Raw genomic sequence first — 23,225 nt, 5'->3', positions numbered from 1 at the left:
CTTTTGCCGACTTGCACACCGTCAGTTTTCCTTTGTGTAATTACCAGATTTATCCATCTCTTTTGTCATTAATCTTATCGGACGAGATCACAGAATTTCCATTCCTTGGCCCTTGACTTTAGCCGTAAATATAGAATTCACAAGCGCTATCGCAATTTTAATGTTTGCGCGTTTACTATATGAAATCATTTTTGGTACAATCGTACAAAGCAATATTCTCTTAGACCTCGAAAACGCAGACCGAAGACCGCAGACCGCAGACCGCAGACCGCACGCCTCGAAAACGCACACCTCGAAATACGTGTATACGGTGTGTAATTACCAGATTTATCTCTCTTCCTTCTGTCATTCATTTTATCAGACGAGATATCGGAATATCCGTTATGCGAAGGCGAAACTGCCACGTAAACACTGGACTTTAATTTATATTTAAAATACTTCGTTTACGATCCTTCACTGTTGAGTTATCCGTGTGCCTTTTGAGTCGACTTGTGTGTGCACTATCAGTTGCTTCACTTTTTCCTTTGTGTATATAGTATGTTAGTAGTGAATTTATCTATCTTGCTTTTGTCAGTGATCTTATCAGACGAGATCACAGAATTTCACACAACACCGAAATAACTAGTTCAACAAAAGAGTGTTTCTGTCGAGGAACCATCAGCTGTTAGTTGCCCCGCGGAAATTTGATGTTCTTAAAAGAAATATTTGCCCGAGAAGCTTCGCTTCTCGGGCAAATATGCTAGTTTTAAGAACATCAGATTTCCAAGGGGCAACTATCAGATCGATAGTTCCGAGACATAAACATTATTTTCTTTAGTGGAAATCAGACCTGAAAAAAAAAAAAAAAAAATTTGCAGGCCTCTACGGGATTCGAACCACTGACCTCTGCGATACTAGTGCAGCGCTCTACCAATTGAGCTAACAAGCCAACTGGGAGCAGGCCATCAAATTAATTCGACATAAACCGGTAGATGATAAATCAAACAACAACAAACATATGAAACATATGTGTGAACTGCGGTTATGAGACGTATATGAGCACGAAGGATCGTGCTCATATACGTCTCATAACCGCAGTTCACACATATGTTTCATATGTTTGTTGTTGTTTGATTTATCATCTACGGGTTTATGTCGAATTAATTTGATGGCCTGCTCCCAGTTGGCTTGTTAGCTCAATTGGTAGAGCGCTGCACTAGTATCGCAGAGGTCGGTGGTTCGAATCCCGTACAGACCTGAAAATCTTTTTTTTCAGGTCTGATTTCCACTATTGCTCAAATAGTGCTTTACTGCGAAGGATCGTGCTCATATACGTCTCATAACCGCAGTTCACACATATGTTTCATATGTTTGTTGTTGATTATTTTCTTCATTGTGCATCACTAAATTTTCTACCGCGCGCCAGTTTAAAAACAATCAATAATTATTATGATCGAGTAAAAGCTCCATTGACCAGTAGTGTTTATAATTACAACCACTTACCACCCCTCCCTAAGTAATAACACTCTTCTCCCCCTCCCTCAGTACTTGTCGACTGCACCCACCCCTTCCTGAGTACTAAAGGTGTGCCTCACCTTATAAAATTGTCCAAAAAATAGTCCAAAAAATAGTCCAAAAACTCGTCCAAAATAGTCCAAAAAATCGTCCAAAAAATAGTCCAGTCCAGTCTATATTTTACCCTATGCCAGTTCCGAGACATAAACACTCTATTGTCTTTATTGTTCACCACTAAATTTTCTTCCGCGCGCCTGTTTAAAAACAATCAAAACCCGCTAAATGCACTCGAGACACTCGATTGTACCAAAAATGATTTCATATAGTAAACGTACAAACGTAAAAGTTACGATAGTGCTTGTGAATTCTAGTCAAGGGTCAAGGACCGGGAATTTCGTGATCTCGTCTGATAACTTCAACGACAAAAAAAAGATAGATAAATCTGGTAATTACCTACTATATAGCCAAAGGAAAACTGATGGTGCACAAGTCGACTCGAAAGGCACACGCATAACCTACGCCAGACTAGTAACTCTACAGTGGAAGATCGTAAACGCGATATTTTCAATAAAAATTTACGTTCAGTGTATACGTGGCATTTTCGCATTACTAAAATTAAAGAAACACCGCGGCCCAGCGCAAACATTTTGATTGAAGGCAGTCGAAAAACCGATCAAAATAACCTGTACGATCGAGTAAAAACTCCATTAACCAGTAGTGTTTACAATTACAACCATTTACCACCTCTCCCTGAGTAACAAAACTCTTCCCAACCCCTCCCTCAGTACTTTCCGACTGCACCCACTCCTCCCTGAGTACTAAAGGTGTGCCGCCCCTGGTCCAAAAAGTCGTTCAAAAAAATCGTCCAAAAATTCGTGCAAAAAACAGTCCAGTCCAGTCTATATTTTATCCTATACCATTATTATTACACAGAAAATTCCCTCTAAAAAATAATTGAATAGAGAGGGCTTTAAATAACTACCTAACCATGTTTTTTGGAACTTAAGTTCTCTTCTGGTTTCCATATCAGTACGAACTTTGTGTGACGTCCGCAGTTTTTATTTTTGTGTCCAGCAGTCCTTTTCAATAAGTTTTGTGTACACAACTTGTTTACCCATAACTTGCCACCTTCATACTATATTGAGCTTTTTGCCTCCGATAAACGTTTTCGCGTATGTTATTGTGTTCGTGTGATCATAAGTTTTAATTGTTCATTATTTTATGGGAAACTGTTATTTTCCAGTTAAAAATTATTTCGGGAAAGATTTGAAAGCCTTTTGTATGTTCCCGTTAACCAAGCCAGTATTCGACCCGACTGATAATAGGTTCTGCCATTTTGATAACGAGCCAAGGAGATATTTTGTGCAAGTGCTGATAAAAATAAATTAATTGCGAGCTTAAAGATTGGGAAATCGATGAGTGTTCCATGCGTCATTTCTATTGCATGTGAAAAATACTAAAACTCTGTACGAAGGTCAGGTTAGAGTTGACATCAGGTGATATGTCAGCTTGATTTATGTTTGTTCTTTCGCTTGAAACTAACGAACTCTTTTCCATTCCAGATCTTGTTCCTCTCACGTTTGGTGTCGCATGTCCAAAAAACCCCATGTCATCTTATGCTGAACGAGAAAAATTTTTTATCGTCGGTTACCTGCACGAAACCGGTTGCTACGGACAACTCATGATCAGCAAATCCACCAACCTCCTCAATCGTTCAATAAAGGAATCGTGTTATTCTGTGTCATGCAATGGACCAATCAGGAAACAATGTCACTTGTAACTTCACCATTGAAATCACAAGTGAGTTTTCCTCTCATTTCTTCTTGGCCACCGCTGGTCTAGTTAGAGGCGCGCTTGGAGTCTAGGATAATTGACTTGTTTGGATAACTGATCATTTGCTGTCCAAAATCGAAAAATGAGCCCCTTTGTCAAAGATCAGACACTACCGTCAAAATGAGAAAAAAAGAGAAAAAAAATCATACACCAGTTTCCAAAATAAGAAAATTGGCCGCAAGCGTCCAAAATCAGAACTCGGCCGCTACATTACTTGCCTTGGAAGGTATGTTAATTTATATCATTCGTCATGATCGCCATTCTCGTTCCTTGTAGTACATTGTTACCTCCTTGATTTTCAGGAGCATGCGCTACTTTTGCCATGACATCTGCAAAGGGTTAGACATTCTAGTCTTCTTAGAGAAGGACAATTAACACAAAAGGCCCCGTCTGCTGCATCTTCTCTGTATAAAAGAGCAGGTGCACGTTTAAGTAGCTCATGACTTTTCGCAAAGTGTAGGGAATGTAGCTCCCGATGTTGAGGTGTCGCCTTGTTATTGTTTAAAACAAGCCTCCATTTAAACCATTTATGTTCCTCTTGGGCTCATCCATAATTCGTGATCTATGATTTACCCTGTCTACATTTTCGGGTCATCGAATCTCAGCCCAAGACGTTCTTATCAGTTTAAATTCAGGTAGCCCTTGTCTCGAAACACTAGCCATTAATTATCCATTCAAAGTGCTTTGAAAAATGTTTTCTACTTTTTACCAAAATTTCCACAACAATTCATCGAAACACGATATATTAATCATTCAGACACTGATTCAAATGTTAATTTGTATTCAGCTTCATAAAAATTGCCTCATGGCACCGATGGCATGTACCTTATCAATGATTGGTGAAGTTATTGTTGTAGGGATGACGGCTAATTTTGTGCCGGACAAGTAGGTGGGATAAACATTTATCAAAATTTGAACTACCGACTATTCCCTCTTAAGAACTTACTCATTGTTAAGGGGGTATAAGAATTAAATATCACGTTTACTTTTTAACCTTAGACTTGACCGCATGAAATAAACAATTGTATTCTGCATAATATATCTATGGGTCCCCCATAGGGTCACTTTGATAGTTTCATACGGCCAAGTAGTCTTGAGGTAAATCCGAGCGCTGTGATTAGTTTTTACTCGGTTGGGATTTTGCCATACGGACCGTTTTCGCGGAAACGGTCGTAGGCCGTGTGTTCCGACGTATTGTTATGCAATCGCGTGCACGCATGCGCCGTTCAGTAAGTCACCACGAGGTTTTTTCTACTGGCTTTTCCTCCATGTTTGTTTTAAACTTTTACCGTCAGTTTTCCTTAAATAAAGGATCAATTTTTTTTCAAATTGCAATGCGCCTGAACACCGTGTATTTTTGTTCTCGAAAATCGGCAAATTTTAGTCAGACTGCTCTCTAATAAATCATTTATTATTAACCTCACTTGCTCAAAGTGTCCTGGGGCATATTGGCCCTCATTGGATTTGGATGAACCGAACGCTGCAGGGTCTGTACTGCCACGACCTATAAGTGTGATGTAGAGTTGCAAATTCATGATAAAACATGCTTTATTCTTTGTGGGTGTTGTGCTTCTTTTCTCTGTCCATTTTAATTTGCGCGATGAAAGCCATTTTCAAAGCTGTGAGGTTTTCCCTTTTTCACAAATGTTCACAATTGAAAATGAAAAAGGTCAAGAAGAACATTGCAATCGAAAGCTTCAAAAAACACATAAATTGACTGTTTCATGATCGAACAAAAGTCCATGAGACTTGTCTACGTCTTAAACAGAGTCATCAAACCGGAGGGAACGACGTACACGGCAACCTCACCAACGGATCTAAACCAAAGATGTACATAAAGATTTTTGGCCCGGGGGAGGGGGAAGAAAAATGAAACAAGCGCCTGGGATACACAACTGAAGCCGCTGCTAAAGTTTGGCACTCTCTTCGAGTTTCACCCAGTATAATAAAAAACAAGATAACGAGCTTGCCAAAGGAGTGACGCTAAAACAAATCATGCTTGAATAATCTGGGTGGGGAGGGGCCACTGCACGCTCCAAAAGTAAAATTGAAAGATAATAACCACACAAGTATCTATTTGATGCAAAAACATGTCCGTGTATTTGAAAAAAACATCATCTCTTACGATCTCACATTTGACCGCAAACAAATATATAAAATTGTGTAAGCTCTCACAAAAGGCTAATGTATATATAGTCCGTCATTATTCTAAAGATCGGTGAACTGAGATGCACTGAGTCAAAATCATCCATTACTAGACCTAATCATCCCGATTAAACGAAGCTCCTCGTACACTCTGTAGTTAACAAGTGACATTCATCTAAGAATGTATGAGAAACTAATAGATAAAGCGTTTATGTCTCCACTTCAACGAAATTTCAAATTCTAAGGTAATATCACAAGGATTCTCTTAATCTATTACAATACTTTGAAACTTCTCAGACTGAGATCTACAGTGCTATTAAGTCCTGAGCTATTCATTTGGAAACCGTGTCAATTATACTCCTTCTTAGAGGAGGAGCCTGTTTTTAGCTTAAGTTCCATCAAATATAAAACATAATGAAACCACCAGGCTATCTTTTACTTTATAAATTTACGTTGCTGATAAGAAGAGAGTGATATGTACACAAACCAATCAATAAAAAGTCATAATTCAGAAGAAGCAGCACTATATGGCGACTCATAAACGATTTTGTCCTGGAACGTGGGACTTCAAGCAAGGAAACGTCTTTAACCTGTCTCCGATCACAGAGTTTGCAGATCAGGATACAAGAAGCTCAAATGATATCAAATATAACGAAAATATCAAAACGGTCTAGATTCTGGCAAAACTTCTCCAGCAAAGGGACAGCAACGTCTAAAAAGAATTAAAGGCCTTCGCCGTTTATAAATTAGCCCAGTTTCTAGACTATCTACAAGTCCATCTTTTCTTCTTTTCAAAGCAGCTTAAACCTTAATTCACGACGCACCTCCTTTTCTGTTGTAGCCGAGAGAAGTTCCTCCTGACCTCTCGTACCCTAACGTGATCTTGACCGTATCTCGAAATAAAAATTATCAGTGCACGATCAAGACAATGCTTGGCCTCTTGGAGTTCGCTCAGGTCACTGTGCAAATTACCCAGATTCTTGTAAGAGGTTGCAACATCAACATGATCAGGTCCTAGCTTCTTCAGACGAATCTCCAGTGAACGCTTATAGTAGTCTTTTGGTTGATCTGTTTCGCCCAGGTTACTGTGTAAATTACCCAGATTGTTGTAAGAGGCTGCAACATCAACATGATCAGGTCCAAGCTTCTTCAGACGAATCTCCAGTGATTGATTATAGTAGTCTTTTGCTTGATCTGTTTCGCCCAGGTCACTGTGTAAAGTACCCAGATTGTTGTAAGAGGTTGCAACATCAACATGATCAGGTCCTAGCTTCTTCAGAAGAATCTCCAGTGCACGCTTATAGTAGTCTTTTGCTTGATCTGTTTCGCCCAGGTCACTGTGTAAACTACCCAGATTGTTGTAAGAGGCTACAACTTTAACATGATCAGGTCCAAGCTTCTTCAGACGAATCTCCAATGCACGCTTATAGTAGTCTTTTGCTTCATCTCTTTCGCCCAGGTCACTGTGTAAACTAACCAGATTGTTGTAAGAGGCTGCAACATCAACATGATCAGGTCCAAGCTTCTTCAGACGAATCTTCAGTGATTGATTATAGTAGTCTTTTGCTTGATCTGTTTCGCCCAGCGCTTTGTGTAAAATACCCAGATTGTTGTAAGAGGTTGCAACATCAACATGATCAGGTCCTAGCTTCTTCAGAAGAATCTCCATTGCACGCTTATAGTAGTCTTTTGCTTGATGTGTTTCGCCCAGGTTACTGTGTAAATTACCCAGATTGTTGTAAGAGGCTGCAACATCAACATGATCAGGTCCAAGCTTCTTCAGACGAATCTCCATTGATTGATCATAGTAGTCTTTTGCTTGATCTGTTTCGCCCAGGTCACTGTGTAAAGTACCCAGATTGTTGTAAGAGGTTGCAACATCAACATGATCAGGTCCTAGCTTCTTCAAAAGAATCTCCAGTGCACGCTTATAGTAGTCTTTTGCTTGATCTGTTTCGCCCAGGTCACTGTGTAAAGTACCCAGATTGTTGTAAGAGGCGGCAACTTTAGCATAATCAGGTCCAAGCTTCTTCAGACGAATCTCCAGTGCACGCTTATAGTAGTCCTTTGCTGGATCTGTTTCGCCCAGGTCACTGTGTAAAGTACCCAGATTGTTGTAAGAGGCTGCAACATCAACATGATCAGGTCCAAGCTTCTTCAGACGAATCTTCAGTGATTGATTATAGTAGTCTTTTGCTTGATCTGTTTCGCCCAGCGCTTTGTGTAAAATACCCAGATTGTTGTAAGAGGTTGCAACATTAACATGATCAGGACCTAGCCTCTTCAGAAGAATCTCCAGTGCACGCTTATAGTAGTCTTTTGCTTGATGTGTTTCGCCCAGGTTACTGTGTAAACTACCCAGATTGTTGTAAGAGGCAGCAACTTTAACATGATCAGGTCCAAGCTTCTTCAGACGAATCTACAGTGCACGCTTATAGTAGTCTTTTGCTTGATCTGTTTCGCCCAGGTTACTGTGTAAACTACCGAGATTGTTGTAAGAGGCTGCAACTTTAACATGATCAGGTCCTAGCTTCTTCAGAAGAATCTCCAGTGCACGCTTATAGTAGTCTTTTGCTTGATCTCTTTCGCCCAGGTCACTGTGTAAGTTACCCAGATTGTTGTAAGAGGCTGCAACATCAACATGATCAGGTCCAAGCTTCTTCAGATGAATCTCCAGTGATTGATTATAGTAGTCTTTTGCTTAATCTGTTTCGCCCAGGTCACTGTGTAAAGTACCCAGATTGTTTTAAGAGGTTGCAACATCAACATGATAAGGTCCTAGCTTCTTCAGAAGAATCTCCAGTGCACGGTTATAGTAAATGAATAAAGGCTGATAGTTTCGAAAGAAACTGTTTGGGGCTGCGTCGGTGGGAGTAACGAAATAATTTGGATATATCAACAAAGGTTAAATGGTAAATTGGCCACCGTAATGATTACAAAAGCTGACGTTTCGAGCGTTAGCCCTTCGTCGGAGCGAATAGAGGAATTGTGGGTTGTGTGTGCTTTTAAAGGCAGAAAATGGAGCTACGTTATTGGTGGGTGCATGGCAACGAGAAAAACATGAATAAATTAGTGGAATGAAAAGCGTTCATTGATCCCTGTGGGATATAGACTGCCGGTTTGAAAGATGAGCTTTTGTTCAAGATTTTTACGGCTTTCCGTGCCACCTAAGTGCAAGGAAAGACCGCAGATTGCCATATGTTGCTTAGAATGATTAGGTAAATTAAAATGTCTAGCGACTGGTTTAGATGTGTCCTTGTTATTCCTTTCCACGTCTCGAAGGTGTTCTCGGAATCGGTCATCTAGTCTTCTGCCCGTTTCGCCGATGTATATCTTTTTGCAATAAGTGCAAGTTATGCAATAGATTACATTAGCGGAGGTGCACGTGAAGTGATCGGTGATCTTAATGGATCGTTTAGGTCCCGATATTTTCTCAGTGTTGAGAATGAAAGGACACGTTTTGCATCGCGCACGAGCGCATGTAAAAGTGCCTGGTTGCTCATTAGTCTGAAAAGAACTTCTGACCAAAAAATTGCCAAAGTTTTTGCCGCGTTTGAATGAAATGAGCGGAGGCTGCAAAAAGATAGTGCTTGTCTCTGGATCGAGTCAGTTTGCTAGACATAACGTCTCGTAGTCACGTTCGACGCACTAAAAACTACTATAAAACGAATACAAGAATTGTAAAAACGTGTAAAATGGTATATAAAAAGTCACTTGTAAAAATGTAGCGGAATTCCAAATCGATTTCGATCAATTACGATCCTCATCAGTAGTACTCCGCCATGTTTAAAATACTCATAAATAATTGTTCATATAAGTGACTCTGAAATGTCCACACTTCTTCCAGGCTTCATGTAAGCGGTCATGATGTATCAATCACAGCTCGTGGGATTTGAAAAAAGTTCCATTCGTTCTTGGAGTTCATAAGCGAGTCTTCGTTCACATTATTTATCCTCACTCCTTCAGTTATTTGTCTCAGCATCGCGTCATTGTGATAAACCCCCGTCACATCCATTCGGAACTGCTTTACCTCTCTATTGTGTTTCTCTTTACAGTGTTTCCACAATGCAGATCGTTCTTCCTTATTGTTAAGTGATTTCGTATGCTCTTTCCCTCTGGTATACGCGCTCCTGGCTGTTTCCCCTACGTATACGCTGTTACACTGGATACACTTAATCTCATACGTCACACTTTCTCTATCACACGGTCCTTTTCCACCTGTGCTACACACTGGGCAGTCTTCTCGTCCACACTGTCGCGGTTTAAATGGGTCGGACTTTTGGAGTAGTCGTTTAATGGCGATTCCGGCTTTCTCCACCACTTTAATATTGAAACCTTGCTGCTTTATTTCTGTCTGGTATTCCTTCCGTAACCGTGAGTTGGGCGTAGCTGGTACAAATATTACTGATTCATTCCCGCCGCGTTTGTACCAGTTGGATTTCCTTTCGCTCTTTTCCTTTTCTCGTTCCACCTTTCTCCACTCCTTGGGTCGATGTAACGGTCTTTCTCCTTTTCGCTCAGCTCTTTGTCTCGCTCTAAAAGCTTTGAGGGCCGAATCTACAACCTCCTGAGAATGCAATACTCGGGGTACAGCAAGAAATTCAGATATGAGGTTGTAGATTCGGCCCTCAAAGCTTTTAGAGCGAGACAAAGAGCTGAGCGAAAAGGAGAAAGACCGTTACATCGACCCAAGGAGTGGAGAAAGGTGGAACGAGAAAAGGAAAAGAGCGAAAGGAAATCCAACTGGTACAAACGCGGCGGGAATGAATCAGTAATATTTGTACCAGCTACGCCCAACTCACGGTTACGGAAGGAATACCAGACAGAAATAAAGCAGCAAGGTTTCAATATTAAAGTGGTGGAGAAAGCCGGAATCGCCATTAAACGACTACTCCAAAAGTCCGACCCATTTAAACCGCGACAGTGTGGACGAGAAGACTGCCCAGTGTGTAGCACAGGTGGAAAAGGACCGTGTGATAGAGAAAGTGTGACGTATGAGATTAAGTGTATCCAGTGTAACAGCGTATACGTAGGGGAAACAGCCAGGAGCGCGTATACCAGAGGGAAAGAGCATACGAAATCACTTAACAATAAGGAAGAACGATCTGCATTGTGGAAACACTGTAAAGAGAAACACAATAGAGAGGTAAAGCAGTTCCGAATGGATGTGACGGGGGTTTATCACAATGACGCGATGCTGAGACAAATAACTGAAGGAGTGAGGATAAATAATGTGAACGAAGACTCGCTTATGAACTCCAAGAACGAATGGAACTTTTTTCAAATCCCACGAGCTGTGATTGATACATCATGACCGCTTACATGAAGCCTGGAAGAAGTGTGGACATTTCAGAGTCACTTATATGAACAATTATTTATGAGTATTTTAAACATGGCGGAGTACTACTGATGAGGATCGTAATTGATCGAAATCGATTTGGAATTCCGCTACATTTTTACAAGTGACTTTTTATATACCATTTTACACGTTTTTACAATTCTTGTATTCGTTTTATAGTAGTTTTTAGTGCGTCGAACGTGACTACGAGACGTTATGTCTAGCAAACTGACTCAATTATCGAACACGTTCCTGGCCTCGGCCCACAAAATTTCATCACAATGTCTCTGGATCGTTTTGAAGTAATTTGAAGTTTTTAAGAATGATGGATTTAACTGAGTGGTTGTGAGGGTGAAACGTGAGAGTGAATGGAATGCGGTCGGAATCTTCCTTATGCGACGTTTGTAGTGCTGAATGTCGATCAATAAGTTGAGCGCGGTGGTAACCCGCTTGAACAACGGAAGCAGGGTAACCACGTTTATCGAAGAACTGGCACATTGACTCTGATTTGTGGTGAAAATCAGAGTCATTACTACATAAACGACGAAGTCTTAGAAACTGAGAAAAAGGAATGGAATTCTTAACGTGAGATGGATGAGAAGACGAATATAACAAGTAATTATGCGAGTCTGTAGGTTTGTAATACACACTAGTGCATAAACCGTTGCCTTCAATTGAAACTTTGACGTCTAAAAAGGATAAAGAATTGTCAGAAATTTCCCAAGTATATTTCAGACCCGGGTAAAAAGAATTGACTGCAGTTATGAATTGAGTGAGCTCCTCTCTGGTAGAGGAGGTAGCGCCGATATACTCGTCGATGTAGCGACCGTAGAGTTCAGGTTTGGACCCGTTGTATTGGCTGAAAAATTGATGTTCGACAAAACCTACAAAAGGATTCGCATAGCTAGGTCCCATTTTGGTGCCCATGGCTACACCATTGGTTGGTTTATCTCCTATCTCCTATCTACTTTATCTCCATTGCACGCTTATAGTAGTCTTTTGCTTGATCTGTTTCTCCCAGGTCACTGTGTAAAATACCCAGATTGTTATAAGAGGCTGCAACTTTAACATGATCAGGTCCTAGCTTTTTCAGAAAAATCTCCAGTGCACGCTTACAGTAGTCTTTTGCTTGATCTGTTTCGCCCAGGTCACTGTGTGAACTACCCAGATTGTTGTAAGAGGCTGCAACTTTAACATGATCAGGTCCTAGCTTCTTCGGAAGAATCTCCAGTGCACGCTTATAGTAGTCTTTTGCTTGATCTGTTTCGCCCAGGTCACTGTGTAAAATACCCAGATTGATGTAAGAGGCTGCAACATCAACATGATCAGGTCCAAGCTTCTTCAGACGAATCTCCAGTGATTGATTAAAGTAGTCTTTTGCTTGATCTGTCTCGTCCAGGTCACTGTGTAATTTACCCAGTTTGTTGTAGGAGGCTGCAACATCTACATGGTCAGGTCCTAGCTTCTTTAGAAGAATCTCCAGTGCACGCTTATAGTAGTCTTTTGCTTGATCTGTTTCGCCCAGGTCACTGTTTAAACTACCCAGATTGTTTTAAGAGGCTGCAACATGAAAATGATCAGGTCGAAGCGTCTTCAGATGAATCTCCATTGATTGATTACAGTAGTCTTTTGCTTGATCTGTTTCGCCCAGCGCTCGGTGTAAACTACCCAGATTGTTGTAAGAGGCTGCAACATTAACATGATCAGGTTCCAGCTTCTTCAGCTCAATCTCCAGTGCATGGTTATAGTACTCTTCTGCTTGGTCTGTTTTGCCCAGCTCCTGATGTACAATACCCAAGTTGCTTTAACATGCTGCTTTTTTCAGGTCCTCTCCTTCGTGACTTGATTCAATCATTTTTAACTGCAATTTATAAAAGACTATCGATGCGCCAAACTCACTGTGGTCATGGCACATGTTACCGAGGGTGCAAAGGCCACCAGCGTAAGAACTCAAAGACGTAAGTGCTCTTTCGGAGAATTCTCGCTTTTTTCTTCTAATTACCACATGTTCAAGTTTTAAGCTTAACATCTTTAAATGGGGAGCTAATTTTGTTCCCACATCAATAGAAGCTAATTTTTCGAATTTTGAGAATGACATTACAGCCCCATATACCACTTCGTAAACTTCATCCTTTGTCCAATCTTTCGTCGCAGATTTAATAACATCGTGAACAATACCATGAGCTCGAATATAGACACCCCTCACTTTTTCTTCTTCTTCCTCTTCTTCTTCCTCTTCTTCTTTTTCTTCAATCAGCAATAATGAACATTGATTCATTCTCATTCTCATCATATCTTCATCTTCAAAATCTTCATCTACTGCTCTGATGTACTCGATAACAGCTTCTTGAAGAATCGGCTGTAATGCACACACAGAGAGAAAATTGAAGATGTGATGGAAAATTATATCGTCCGCCATCGCCTTTTCGACAGCGAGTGTTATTACTTTGGTCATGGAGTTTGGATAGCTTGGATTGCTCTCAGCAAGTCTGATTTCCGTAGCACTTCGTTTCCCCTCTTCCAATTTCTTCAGGTAGTCGCTCTAGCCAAACTTAGAGGATACCTTACTCTGACGAACTTGTCGCACATACGTGGCTGCAGCCGCTAGGGCAAGTGGCTGGTAGTCTAATACCTTAGCAACTTCTTTCTCTATGTCATTAATTGGGATATCAGAAAGAATGCTCAGCAAAGAGCATGCGTCGTTAGGTTGCATTCCTGCGCTGACGGAAAAGTTTTGTACGGAAGAGCTTGTTAACGGCATAGACGCAGTGCCCTTCGTTGTTATTAGCATCTGGCCCCTTGCCCACATCTCGTTTCCTGCATCAGGCAAATGACCGCTTGAAAGAGAGTTCCCATTATTAACTACCACCAGCCATGAAGTGTAATGCTTAATTTTTGCACTTATTAGGGACTTGAGATATGAAATCTTCTCGTCTATGTTCAAATCCTTCGAGCCGTAAGTGTTTGTTATTTCATATCCGGGACATTTGCAATGTTGAGCAAAAAGGACATACGAATTCAAAATTGTTTCTGGGCTTTGAGCATTCAGTGTCATGACAAATGAAGCTGCGGAAGGTGTTTCTTTGACTTCGTCGTAGAATCGCTTGGCTGCTAAACGGGCCAGCTGAGATTTGCCACTTCCTGGATTTCCTGACAAATACAGTATGCTCATCCCATCATCGGTGCGTTTTCATGTTTGCAGGTTTCGCATAATTTCATCAACTTCAGAATCTCGAGCAGCGATGTCGTGTGTTGGTTTAGGAGGGAGAATGCAAAATGGAGAGACATCTGCGTGTAACTGTTCTTGCAAAGCAAGCCTCTGTTCTTCTTTTTCTTTAAGTTCCTGTCTGAGGTCGTTAACCTCCCTTAAAACCTCACTTAACTCCTCTGTGGGGAAGGTTGTTTGATTTTGGACTTCATTGATTTTTAATGTGGGAAGACCGAGGGCGACGAATGCAGTTTTCACCCGCGATATAACAATATTGAAATCTCCGTCAGAGAGTTGGCCTGCTCCGTCATGTGCGATTTCATTCCGAACATTTCTCAGTTTATCTATGTTTGATCGAACCACTGAATTGAGACCGTGGATACAATCTGAAAAAAGAATAGCGTAAAACAGCATGGTACAATCCCACTCAGCTCTATCGCCATTTTTCATGGTTGATAACAGCCGTGCGTTTTTCCTTCTGTTCTTTGGGGACTCCCCATTCCAAAAGTCCAGTCCACTTTTAGGTTGATCTTTCCATTCTCCTAGTGTTGTCTTGTGGCGACTGTCCCATTCTTGTTTAAAGATTGTTCGCAGACCCTCTGTTATAATATCAGTGACAACGTAACGAATCCTGAAGTAGTTTAGCTGCTCTTCCGTGTATTCAAATGCAGCGGCCATTTCTTGTTTGAACCTGCGCAAAACCAAAGTTTTGTTAATAGGCATCAGGCTTGTCTTTGCAAATAGTATATGTGTCAAGATCTAGCGATACGTGCTTAGACATGTTTTTGTAGGAAAGGGGTGGGTCAGGAACAAGGAAGTTTATTTCCTTTATTCACAGGGTGAGGCTAAATTGACGCCAGGACTAGGGATATGAAGGAAAACTGAGCAGCGAAGAGTCAAGGTTACTTTTTAACGACTTCACATCATTTTTTTTCTAAATTTAATTTGAATATATCAACAAAGTTGAAATGGTAAATTGGCCACCGTTACGATTATAAAAGCTGACGTTTCGAGCGTTAGCCCTTTTCGGAGCGAAGGGCTAACGCTCGCCAATTTACCATTTCAACTTTGTTGATATATTCAAATTATTTCGTTACCCCCACCGACGCAGCCCCAAACAGTTTCTTTAGAAACTATCAGCCTTTATTTTTTTTTTTCTCATCCGAAGAAGCAAACGAAGTTAACTCTGATTTTACTAATTTTTGCTCAAATATGCGACTTAAGGAAAATCGATCACCTAACTCGTCAATTCCGCCTTAACTTTCCTGCAAAAACTGATATCGCACGAATCCCTCGTGAGGTAATGAATTTTCCTATAAGAAAGAGAAAGTCTAAAGCATCAGGAATACGGTCTAAGTCTTCTCGCTCTCCTGTTATTTAATGTTTTTGTTTATTTCATTTCTCATTTGTTCCCAGCATAGTTATTTTTGCGAGGCACATTTGAGCTTAAATACGAATCATGGCTCGATAGAAGTCACCTGCTTTTTGAATCATTTGGCCAGGGAACAAAATTCATCTGAGAACTGATGGTCAAAGTCAATAATTTTTAAGCTATACGAATTTTTTTCCGTCTTCTCAATTTATCTTTTTTGCGTCCGAGGTAATTAGTTATGATAATCTTACTTAATAAGGTCTCTTAACATTGAATTCCATTCTCTCAGCTTGCTTTCTAGTGATCAATAAAGAATCGCTTCTCACTTCATTCAAGTATGATAGCGTAAAGTGAAAACCAGCCATTACTCTTAGATAAATACTTGAGAACTTTGCCAACCTGAGCCGAAATAAATTCCCAGCGTACTGTATAAAATGATACACACCACACGTGACGGTTAACTTTAATTTACGTGGACTCGTGAACGGAGGTTTCTCCGCGAATGGAAATTATCACTCTGAAGCTATAGATCGATAACAAAAGCAAATTCAGAGATAAAAGTTGTCTGGAACTCACTTGAATCAGTAACTTAGATAATACATACCGTTCTGGAAGTTTGAGAAACCTTTGGAGTACTTAAACTGTCTGCAATCAAAGTTTGAATAGTTAAGAATCACATGCATTTAAAGCTGCGCACAGCGGCATATCCGGTGTTTTATGTATCATAAGCTAAATAACGCTGGCATTGTGATTGGTTCTTACCTATGATCGATTGGAGGACAGACACATTTATCATATAAAACAATCAGAATTCTAGCGCATTAGATCATATCCACATGTATTTTGCGCTATATAAGTAATAATAAATTGAATAATAGATCAGCCATGATGCCGTGGTTCTGTTTAGTAATAGATCCCAGAAGACGTCAAAATAGTAAGCACATCAGTGACACACTCTGCTGTGCCTCACGTGACACTTTTCTCATCTATTGTTGAACAGATACATGGCAACATGTAATCTATTTTTCTTTTGTTTGAGAAGTATTAAGAATGGTTGGATATGATTTCTGGTCCATCACTTCTTACCGCAAAGTAACACAGAGATTTGAACGACTTTGATCTGATTAGTTAATGAATATTAGAAATTCTCATGCTGTTCGACAATCTAGACGGCTCCTAACAGCGGAAGGAAGCCTTCTGCATCTAGTGCTGCCACAGATTTGCTCTGGGTTTCTGTTGCCTGAGGTTTCTTTTGCAAGAATTTGCAAATATATTTACTTTCTGTTCACAGCTTATGTAACTGTTATCAGTGAAGGCTTACTTTTCCGGCAAGTCATCTGTTATGAAAGATAAGTGAAAATGACTAAACGGGGTCTGTGTTAAAAATTGGTAGAGAAACAGAATTCTTCCCAGTCTGAGCCAAGAAAGACATTTGACATAATAAGCGTTCTTCTATGCAATATTGACATTTGGAACAAATTTAAGAAGACACTTCACGAAAAGCACTTGTTCTGTTCGCTAATTATTTCGTTTCTTCTTCATCTCACGGACATTAGATCTCAAAAGCTTAAAAGGCTTTGGCAGTTTTTTCGCAGCTGGCTTATCTCACTGAGTTCTGGAACTAACACTACAGTGCTGGTATACTGTGGCACTGCAGTGCTGTTATACCGTGGTACCGCAGTGCTTACATACTGTGGCAACGTAGTGCTGGTATACTGTGGCACTACAGTGCTGGTATACTGTGGCACTTCAGTGCTGGTATACTGTGGCACTACAGTGCTGGTATACTGTGGCACTACAGTGCTGGTATAGTATGGCACTACAATGCTGGTATGCTGTGGCACTACAGTGCTGGTATGCTGTGGCACTAAACAAAATTTTATCTCCTGAGGTCCTCTTATCTCTTCCACCTCTAGTCCTTAAAAAAATGGATGATTCTCCCAGCAAAATTTCTGGAGCTTTAATGAAGTTAAGGCAGCTGTAATCCGCTGCTTTTTTACCCTTCCGTTTTTCATAATTGCTGTCAAATTAACAAAACAGTTCCGTCTTTCGTTCACTTGATACGGTCAGCATATTTGAAAATGGATCATATCAGTTAGAGTATCAGAAGAACGTACGGTCACAAACATCTCTTTTCTAACTTAAAGCGACGATAGAAGTCACAGTGCAATTTTATCTTTTTGCTAAACTAGTTTTCTGTATTACGCTCCTTCTCCTGCAGCGTACTTCGTATCAAGATAAGTATTCTACAATGTTCGCTTGTTTCTTTTTCGTTTGAAACGAGTTGTATCTTCTACGCATAACTTTCAGGTAAGTGAATTAAAGTTTGCTTCACGTTGTCAAAGCTCTAGAAACTTACCGTGAGGTAATAATACTTTATCAGCGATAAAGAATATAGGCTGCTTTCTGTAGTCAACAAAACACTTGAGGAACTCGCATGCGAAAGCTAACCTGGCTTCGTCGCAGTGCACATTAATCATGTCTCTAAGCAAGACAGGGACAAGAGACTTCGAGAGATTTAATTGGAAGGCCGCTTAATACTTATAAAGCGATGATCGAGTAATTATGACGCCATATCAATGGGCCATTTGAACAGCTTTTGTTTTGCTGAAGTAAGAAAGACAGGTTTTGGGGTTACGTCAGTTAAGAGAAGATAGTTTATATTTTCTTGGTTACGTTTCTTTGCACTCACCCGAACAAACTTTGATCGTTGAAAAATAGTCAACTTGAATGAAAGGATGACTTAAACCAAAAATAGAGCTGGTAAAGACCCTCTCTAGCTTGAGCTAAGAAATCAATTTGAAATGACAAGCAACCTGCTTTGAAGTATTGGAGATCGGTATTCGGTGCACAACCAAACATAGGAGATCTTTCGTTGGGTTGATAAACTCAGACCATTAGATTAGAAAATTACAAAGCATATCAAAATAACATCAATAACATTTTCATTGACTTAGGGGAGTTTGTGTTAAGGAAGATGAAAGAAATCACGGTTAAATTTAATCTTGTGACGGTCTCATGAAGCTCCTTCTCTTCCAATATAGCAATTCTAAAAAGTAGTTTTCGTTTGGAAAGAGTTATATCTGCTACTCATAACTTGCATGCAAATGAAATTGAGATACTTGCTGCTGCCAAGTTTTGGAAACGTTTTGGTGGTGCTTTATCATCTGCGATATGGAATATAGGCTGCCTTCTGTAGTCAACAAAACACTCTACGAACTCGAAAGCGACAACTTCTTTGGCCTTCAGGCAAAACACATTATCTACCTCCCTAAATAGCTGCACTCTGCAAGTTTAATATCAATTGTTTTACTGACAACTATTAAATTTGCTTTGGTTTGACTCTTTGTCCATTATCTGTCCGCAGCAAAACAACACTAGGATGTGCCTCGACACGTTAACCTTAATTATTTTTCGAAGTTCTTTCGCTCTACAAAAGTCTGGAAAATTCTTCTTTAATTTGGGTACGATAACCTTACTTAGCGTAAAAGAAGAGAGACGGGGGGGGGGGGTAAGATTGAGCTTACCCAATCCCCACTCCCTCCCTGTTCACATTAAATTGCAATTCCCTATGTATTATTTGCTTCTATACCATTCCTAAAGAATATTGTACACTGCACCATAATGCGCTATATAAGTAAAATGATAAATTTGTTATAATAATTATCATTAAGTGATAGTTACCTCCAAATGTGATTCACATGAAATCGATGCCAGTGGTTTGTCCAACATACACAAAAGAAACACTGAAACAAAAAATGCGTGCGGAAGGCAATCAGAAAGAGAATAAGTAAGAAAGAAAATCGACGCAAGGACGATATGAACGTTCTTTTCGTAGTCTGCATACTTGGATAATAACAAAGCGCAAAACTGACACGATAACCGCTGATTAGACTGGCTTGATATCAGTGCGAATGAAAAATATGAACAGTGTCGCGAGGGAACCTGCACTAAAAGCCCGAGCGAGTCACGTATGATTGAAATATTTTTTGCTGCAGTTTTCTTCGTTAACTTGATGAGACTTGAAACCAATACGCTTGTGATCAGTTAAGGATTACAGTTGAGGCGGATCGTAAGTAGTTGCAAAATTTGAAATCAGAACGGGAACAGGACTTTGATTATTAGTGGCAAGGAAACTATAGTTTTACTAGTCTATTCAAGCTTGTATCTAAATTATTTTCCAAATAGCCATTCGAGTTCATTCGATAAGTTGATACAGTCACCAAATGTTGTCATAAAATCGTGAGCCGTATCCCTGAAATAGCATCACTAACATTTTCATAAAACAATATTTCAAGGATGGGACAAAAAAGCGTGGTGAAACTTCACGTTGTTTCCCGAGCAGGCCAATCTTTCTTCCCCTCCAAACAGTCGTGAAATATTTTAAAGCGAATGTCGCATCCCTCTATGGATGGAAAGTTACCTGGCCTAGTTTGAACTAATTTTATACTCGCTTGAAAGGAGTTGTAGTTTTGGTTATTCCTTGGTGCAACTGAAATAAAGTAATCTTACCGTTGTCAAACTTTCAGACACATCAGAGCGAGGCAGTAGTACTTCTTTTACTATAAAGAAAAGAGGCTGCTCTCCGTGATCAAAAAAGCACTCGACAAACACGAAAGAGAAAGCTAATTAATCTGGCTTCAACACCAAACACATTATTCACGTCTCTGAATAGCTGCACCCTGTAGGCTATACATCAATTGTTTTCCTGAAAACCATTAATTAAATTCGCTTGATTTGTTATGATGTTTGGTCTATTATCATCCAAGAGAAAATATTACGCTTAAATGTGCTTTAAAACGTTAATCAGTATTATTTTGTATGCTTCTTTCGCTTAACATAAGAGCGGAATTTGAGACTGATGGCTACAAAAATTGTAAATATCTTGAAATATATCTGAGTTTCTTAAACATCTTTAATTTTTCTAAAAAATCTCGCACAATTCTTGGTATCACAAAAGATCCTTTGATTCAAATATTTTGAAAGGAGGAAAGTGACTTAAAATGTTTTTTTACTCAACTTTATACTAATAATTTTGGGAATTTTCCATGTATCATCCACATATCCAATCTTTTCCCCATTTTTAATAAGACAGAAACTTTATTCATTTAAAGTGCTACTGAAACGTAATTTTCATATCCGAGATTTATGCAATATAATAGAGTTTGAACGTTATTTGCAAACGCTGTGTACTTTTTTTGGGCCAACGCATAGCGGAAAGTACATTTTTAACCATTCGAAGTTGACCGGCTCAGATTAAAATTGGCGGCCATCTTGGCGCGGCCAAAACAGCCCTGTGACGTCACTGGTTGTGTACTTCTGTGAAAGAAGGGTAAAAGCATGGAGTGTGGCTTGCATGTTGGGAAGCCGAAAAAGATAATTCCAGGCAAAATGCCATCCTCTTCTTCTTCATCGGCGGCCACATCGGCATCTTGGCTATCTGCGAGAGGTTCGCCTGGATAGGGAGCAAAATTCCCGACTGATACCGAGAACGAATCTCTACCAGTCTATTTAGTTAATCGGCAACTGACGAGATCCACAAGATTAGGATCGAAACCGCGGTCTTGCCTAACCATCTACAAAAAATGTCGAAAGACATTATAATGGCAGATGGGCTACTAAACGCCCCGGGCCAAGGCAATGCCATTCAGAGAGTGAAGTAAACATGGAAGCCTCACACGACACCGCCACTGAAGATGATCTACTCGGCAAGTCTGAGGATAACGAACAAATCCCTTTGTACCAAATGCCTAGCAGAACATGCCCAGAATCCCTACAATATAGGGCGAGGGCCAAAATAAGAGTAGACGAGGATTTCAAAAACGAGATAAAGCAAATCCTTAACAACGCGGAGCAAGAAAACAGTAAAGGCGATCATGTGCTTCTATGAACGTGAAATCGGTCGTTTTAATACCGAAATAAAGAAAAGAAAACGAGCCAAAACGGCTTGAACACTGAACACTAAGAACTGTAGTACGATCGAATCAGCGCGCGTGGTGCAAGCTGAAAGCAATCAAGACAACCTAACGATCGAGACAGTCAAAAAAGTAGCTGCACATCTGCAAAGGCGAACGATTCGAACAAGACGCAATCCCTGATGTGCGTACTCAGTGCCACACATAAAGCAAATTTTCATGAAAAACTGGCATTTAATAGAAACACAACCACTATTGAGCGAACTATACAAAAATCCGCCACTCGTATCTTACAAAAGAGGGCGGTCGCTCAAAGACATACTCGTGAGGGCTAAACTTTGAATAGGCTACTCTAAACGCACGCCGTGGAGTCGTATAGGCCTGTCAACCCCATTTTACGCCACCATCTTCCTCTTCGCCACTGGAGACAACTTCGCTTCGTTCAGAAGAAGATTCACTTGACAAAACTTCAATATCTGCCATCTCCTTCGCCCACGAATACAAACAAACAGTGAGTGAAATAAACCACGCTATCGGAGTGAACACAACCAGTGACGTCATCAATCCATTTCGCTCGGTACCAGAGCCCGGATATGGTTTTGTGTAAAATTTTTGATTTGAATCGTTAAAAAAAATACCTTTCGCTTCTTTTTGGCCAAAGCAAACTATCTCATGATGATCAGCATATTCAAAACTACAGGCTAGAGCGAAAATCTCAGATACGAAAATTTCGTTTCAGTAGCACTTTAAGCACCTCTCATATAGTAAGAGTGCCGGTAATTTAAAATGAAAAAGTATTGCATTGAAAGTTCTGAGGCAGGAGGGGGGGAGGGACCTGTTCCAAAACAAACATTTTGAATAAGCATTGTCACCTCCTCCCCCCTGTCTCCTTCTTATAACGTATGAGCTTTCCTCCCTTGTCTCCTTCTTATAACGTATAGTAACAGTCGACGCAAAACCCGCCAAATCGCTCAAATTGGCCATTTAGAGCCACAGAAACGACAATACACAGCAAGTGAGGTAGGTTTCCATTTATTTTGAGCTTTAACTTAGAAATTTCATCATATAAATTTACGATAACAAGACTCTTCAATATTCTCCCATACATTCCTCTATATTTCGAATAAACAACCAGACTCGTCGCTTGTCTGGGCTCCCTGTGCTCACATGTGCCGAACTTCATGCATGAATTAAAGGAAATTATTATAATTCATCTATTACCCACAAATCGCCAGGAATTCTATGAATGCCATGCGCGAAAAAGCCAAAACAGCACAAAAAAATGTTTGGAGACAAAGGAATTTGTAGTTCTTGCTTTAAAAAGACAAAATGCAGTTGTTTGACGTGCGGTAATTACTTTTGTATGAGGCGTTCGGTTTTTGAAAACGAAGAGGGCACTCCTGGTTGGAAAGTAGGAAACTCTGTGGCCTATTGTGGGTCGTGTTTCAGTGAAATGATGGAACGTGAATCATGTGAAAGTATCATGACGAAAAGCCAAGATAAAGAAGCAAAAACAAACAGCAAAACAAGAGCATCAGTGAAGCAATTAAGCAAACACTCAATAAACGTCTTCGTCTTGCAAATAAGTAGTGCGCCTGGGAATATCGACAGCGAACAGAGTTGAATTCGACTGAGTTAAACTCGACGTAGTAGTAGTAGTAGTAAAACTTTATCATTAAAAGTGTCAAGAGCCGTCTAGCAAGGGAAAAATCCCTTACTAATTTGGGGACACTAAAAAAGAAAAAAGACTTGGAGCTATTTACAGTAGTATAAATACTAAAACTAAGGGAACTAGTTACCTAGTTAACTAGTTACGGGATTTGTAATAAAAATATATAAAATTCAGGAGGAGCAGAGGCTACAGCGTGTGCAGCCATCATCCAAGAGCTCACTTATACTGAGTTGGCGTATCTTGCCTTT

The 23,225-nt window shown here is 40.1% G+C and overlaps 1 protein-coding gene and 1 pseudogene across 1 annotated transcript in view; both read right to left on the bottom strand.

Moving 5' to 3' along the window:
- Positions 1-23,225, bottom strand: part of LOC148731343 (sorting nexin-5-like) — a 301,059-nt gene that overhangs the window by 219,954 nt on the left and 57,880 nt on the right. The gene's annotated exons all lie outside the window — the stretch shown is intronic.
- Positions 5,976-14,696, bottom strand: LOC148731347 (uncharacterized; annotated as a pseudogene).

Source organism: Stylophora pistillata, chromosome 5 (assembly GCF_964205215.1).
Source record: "Stylophora pistillata chromosome 5, jaStyPist1.2, whole genome shotgun sequence".
NCBI lineage: Eukaryota > Metazoa > Cnidaria > Anthozoa > Scleractinia > Pocilloporidae > Stylophora > Stylophora pistillata.
This window is presented reverse-complemented; position numbering and strand designations above follow the sequence as displayed.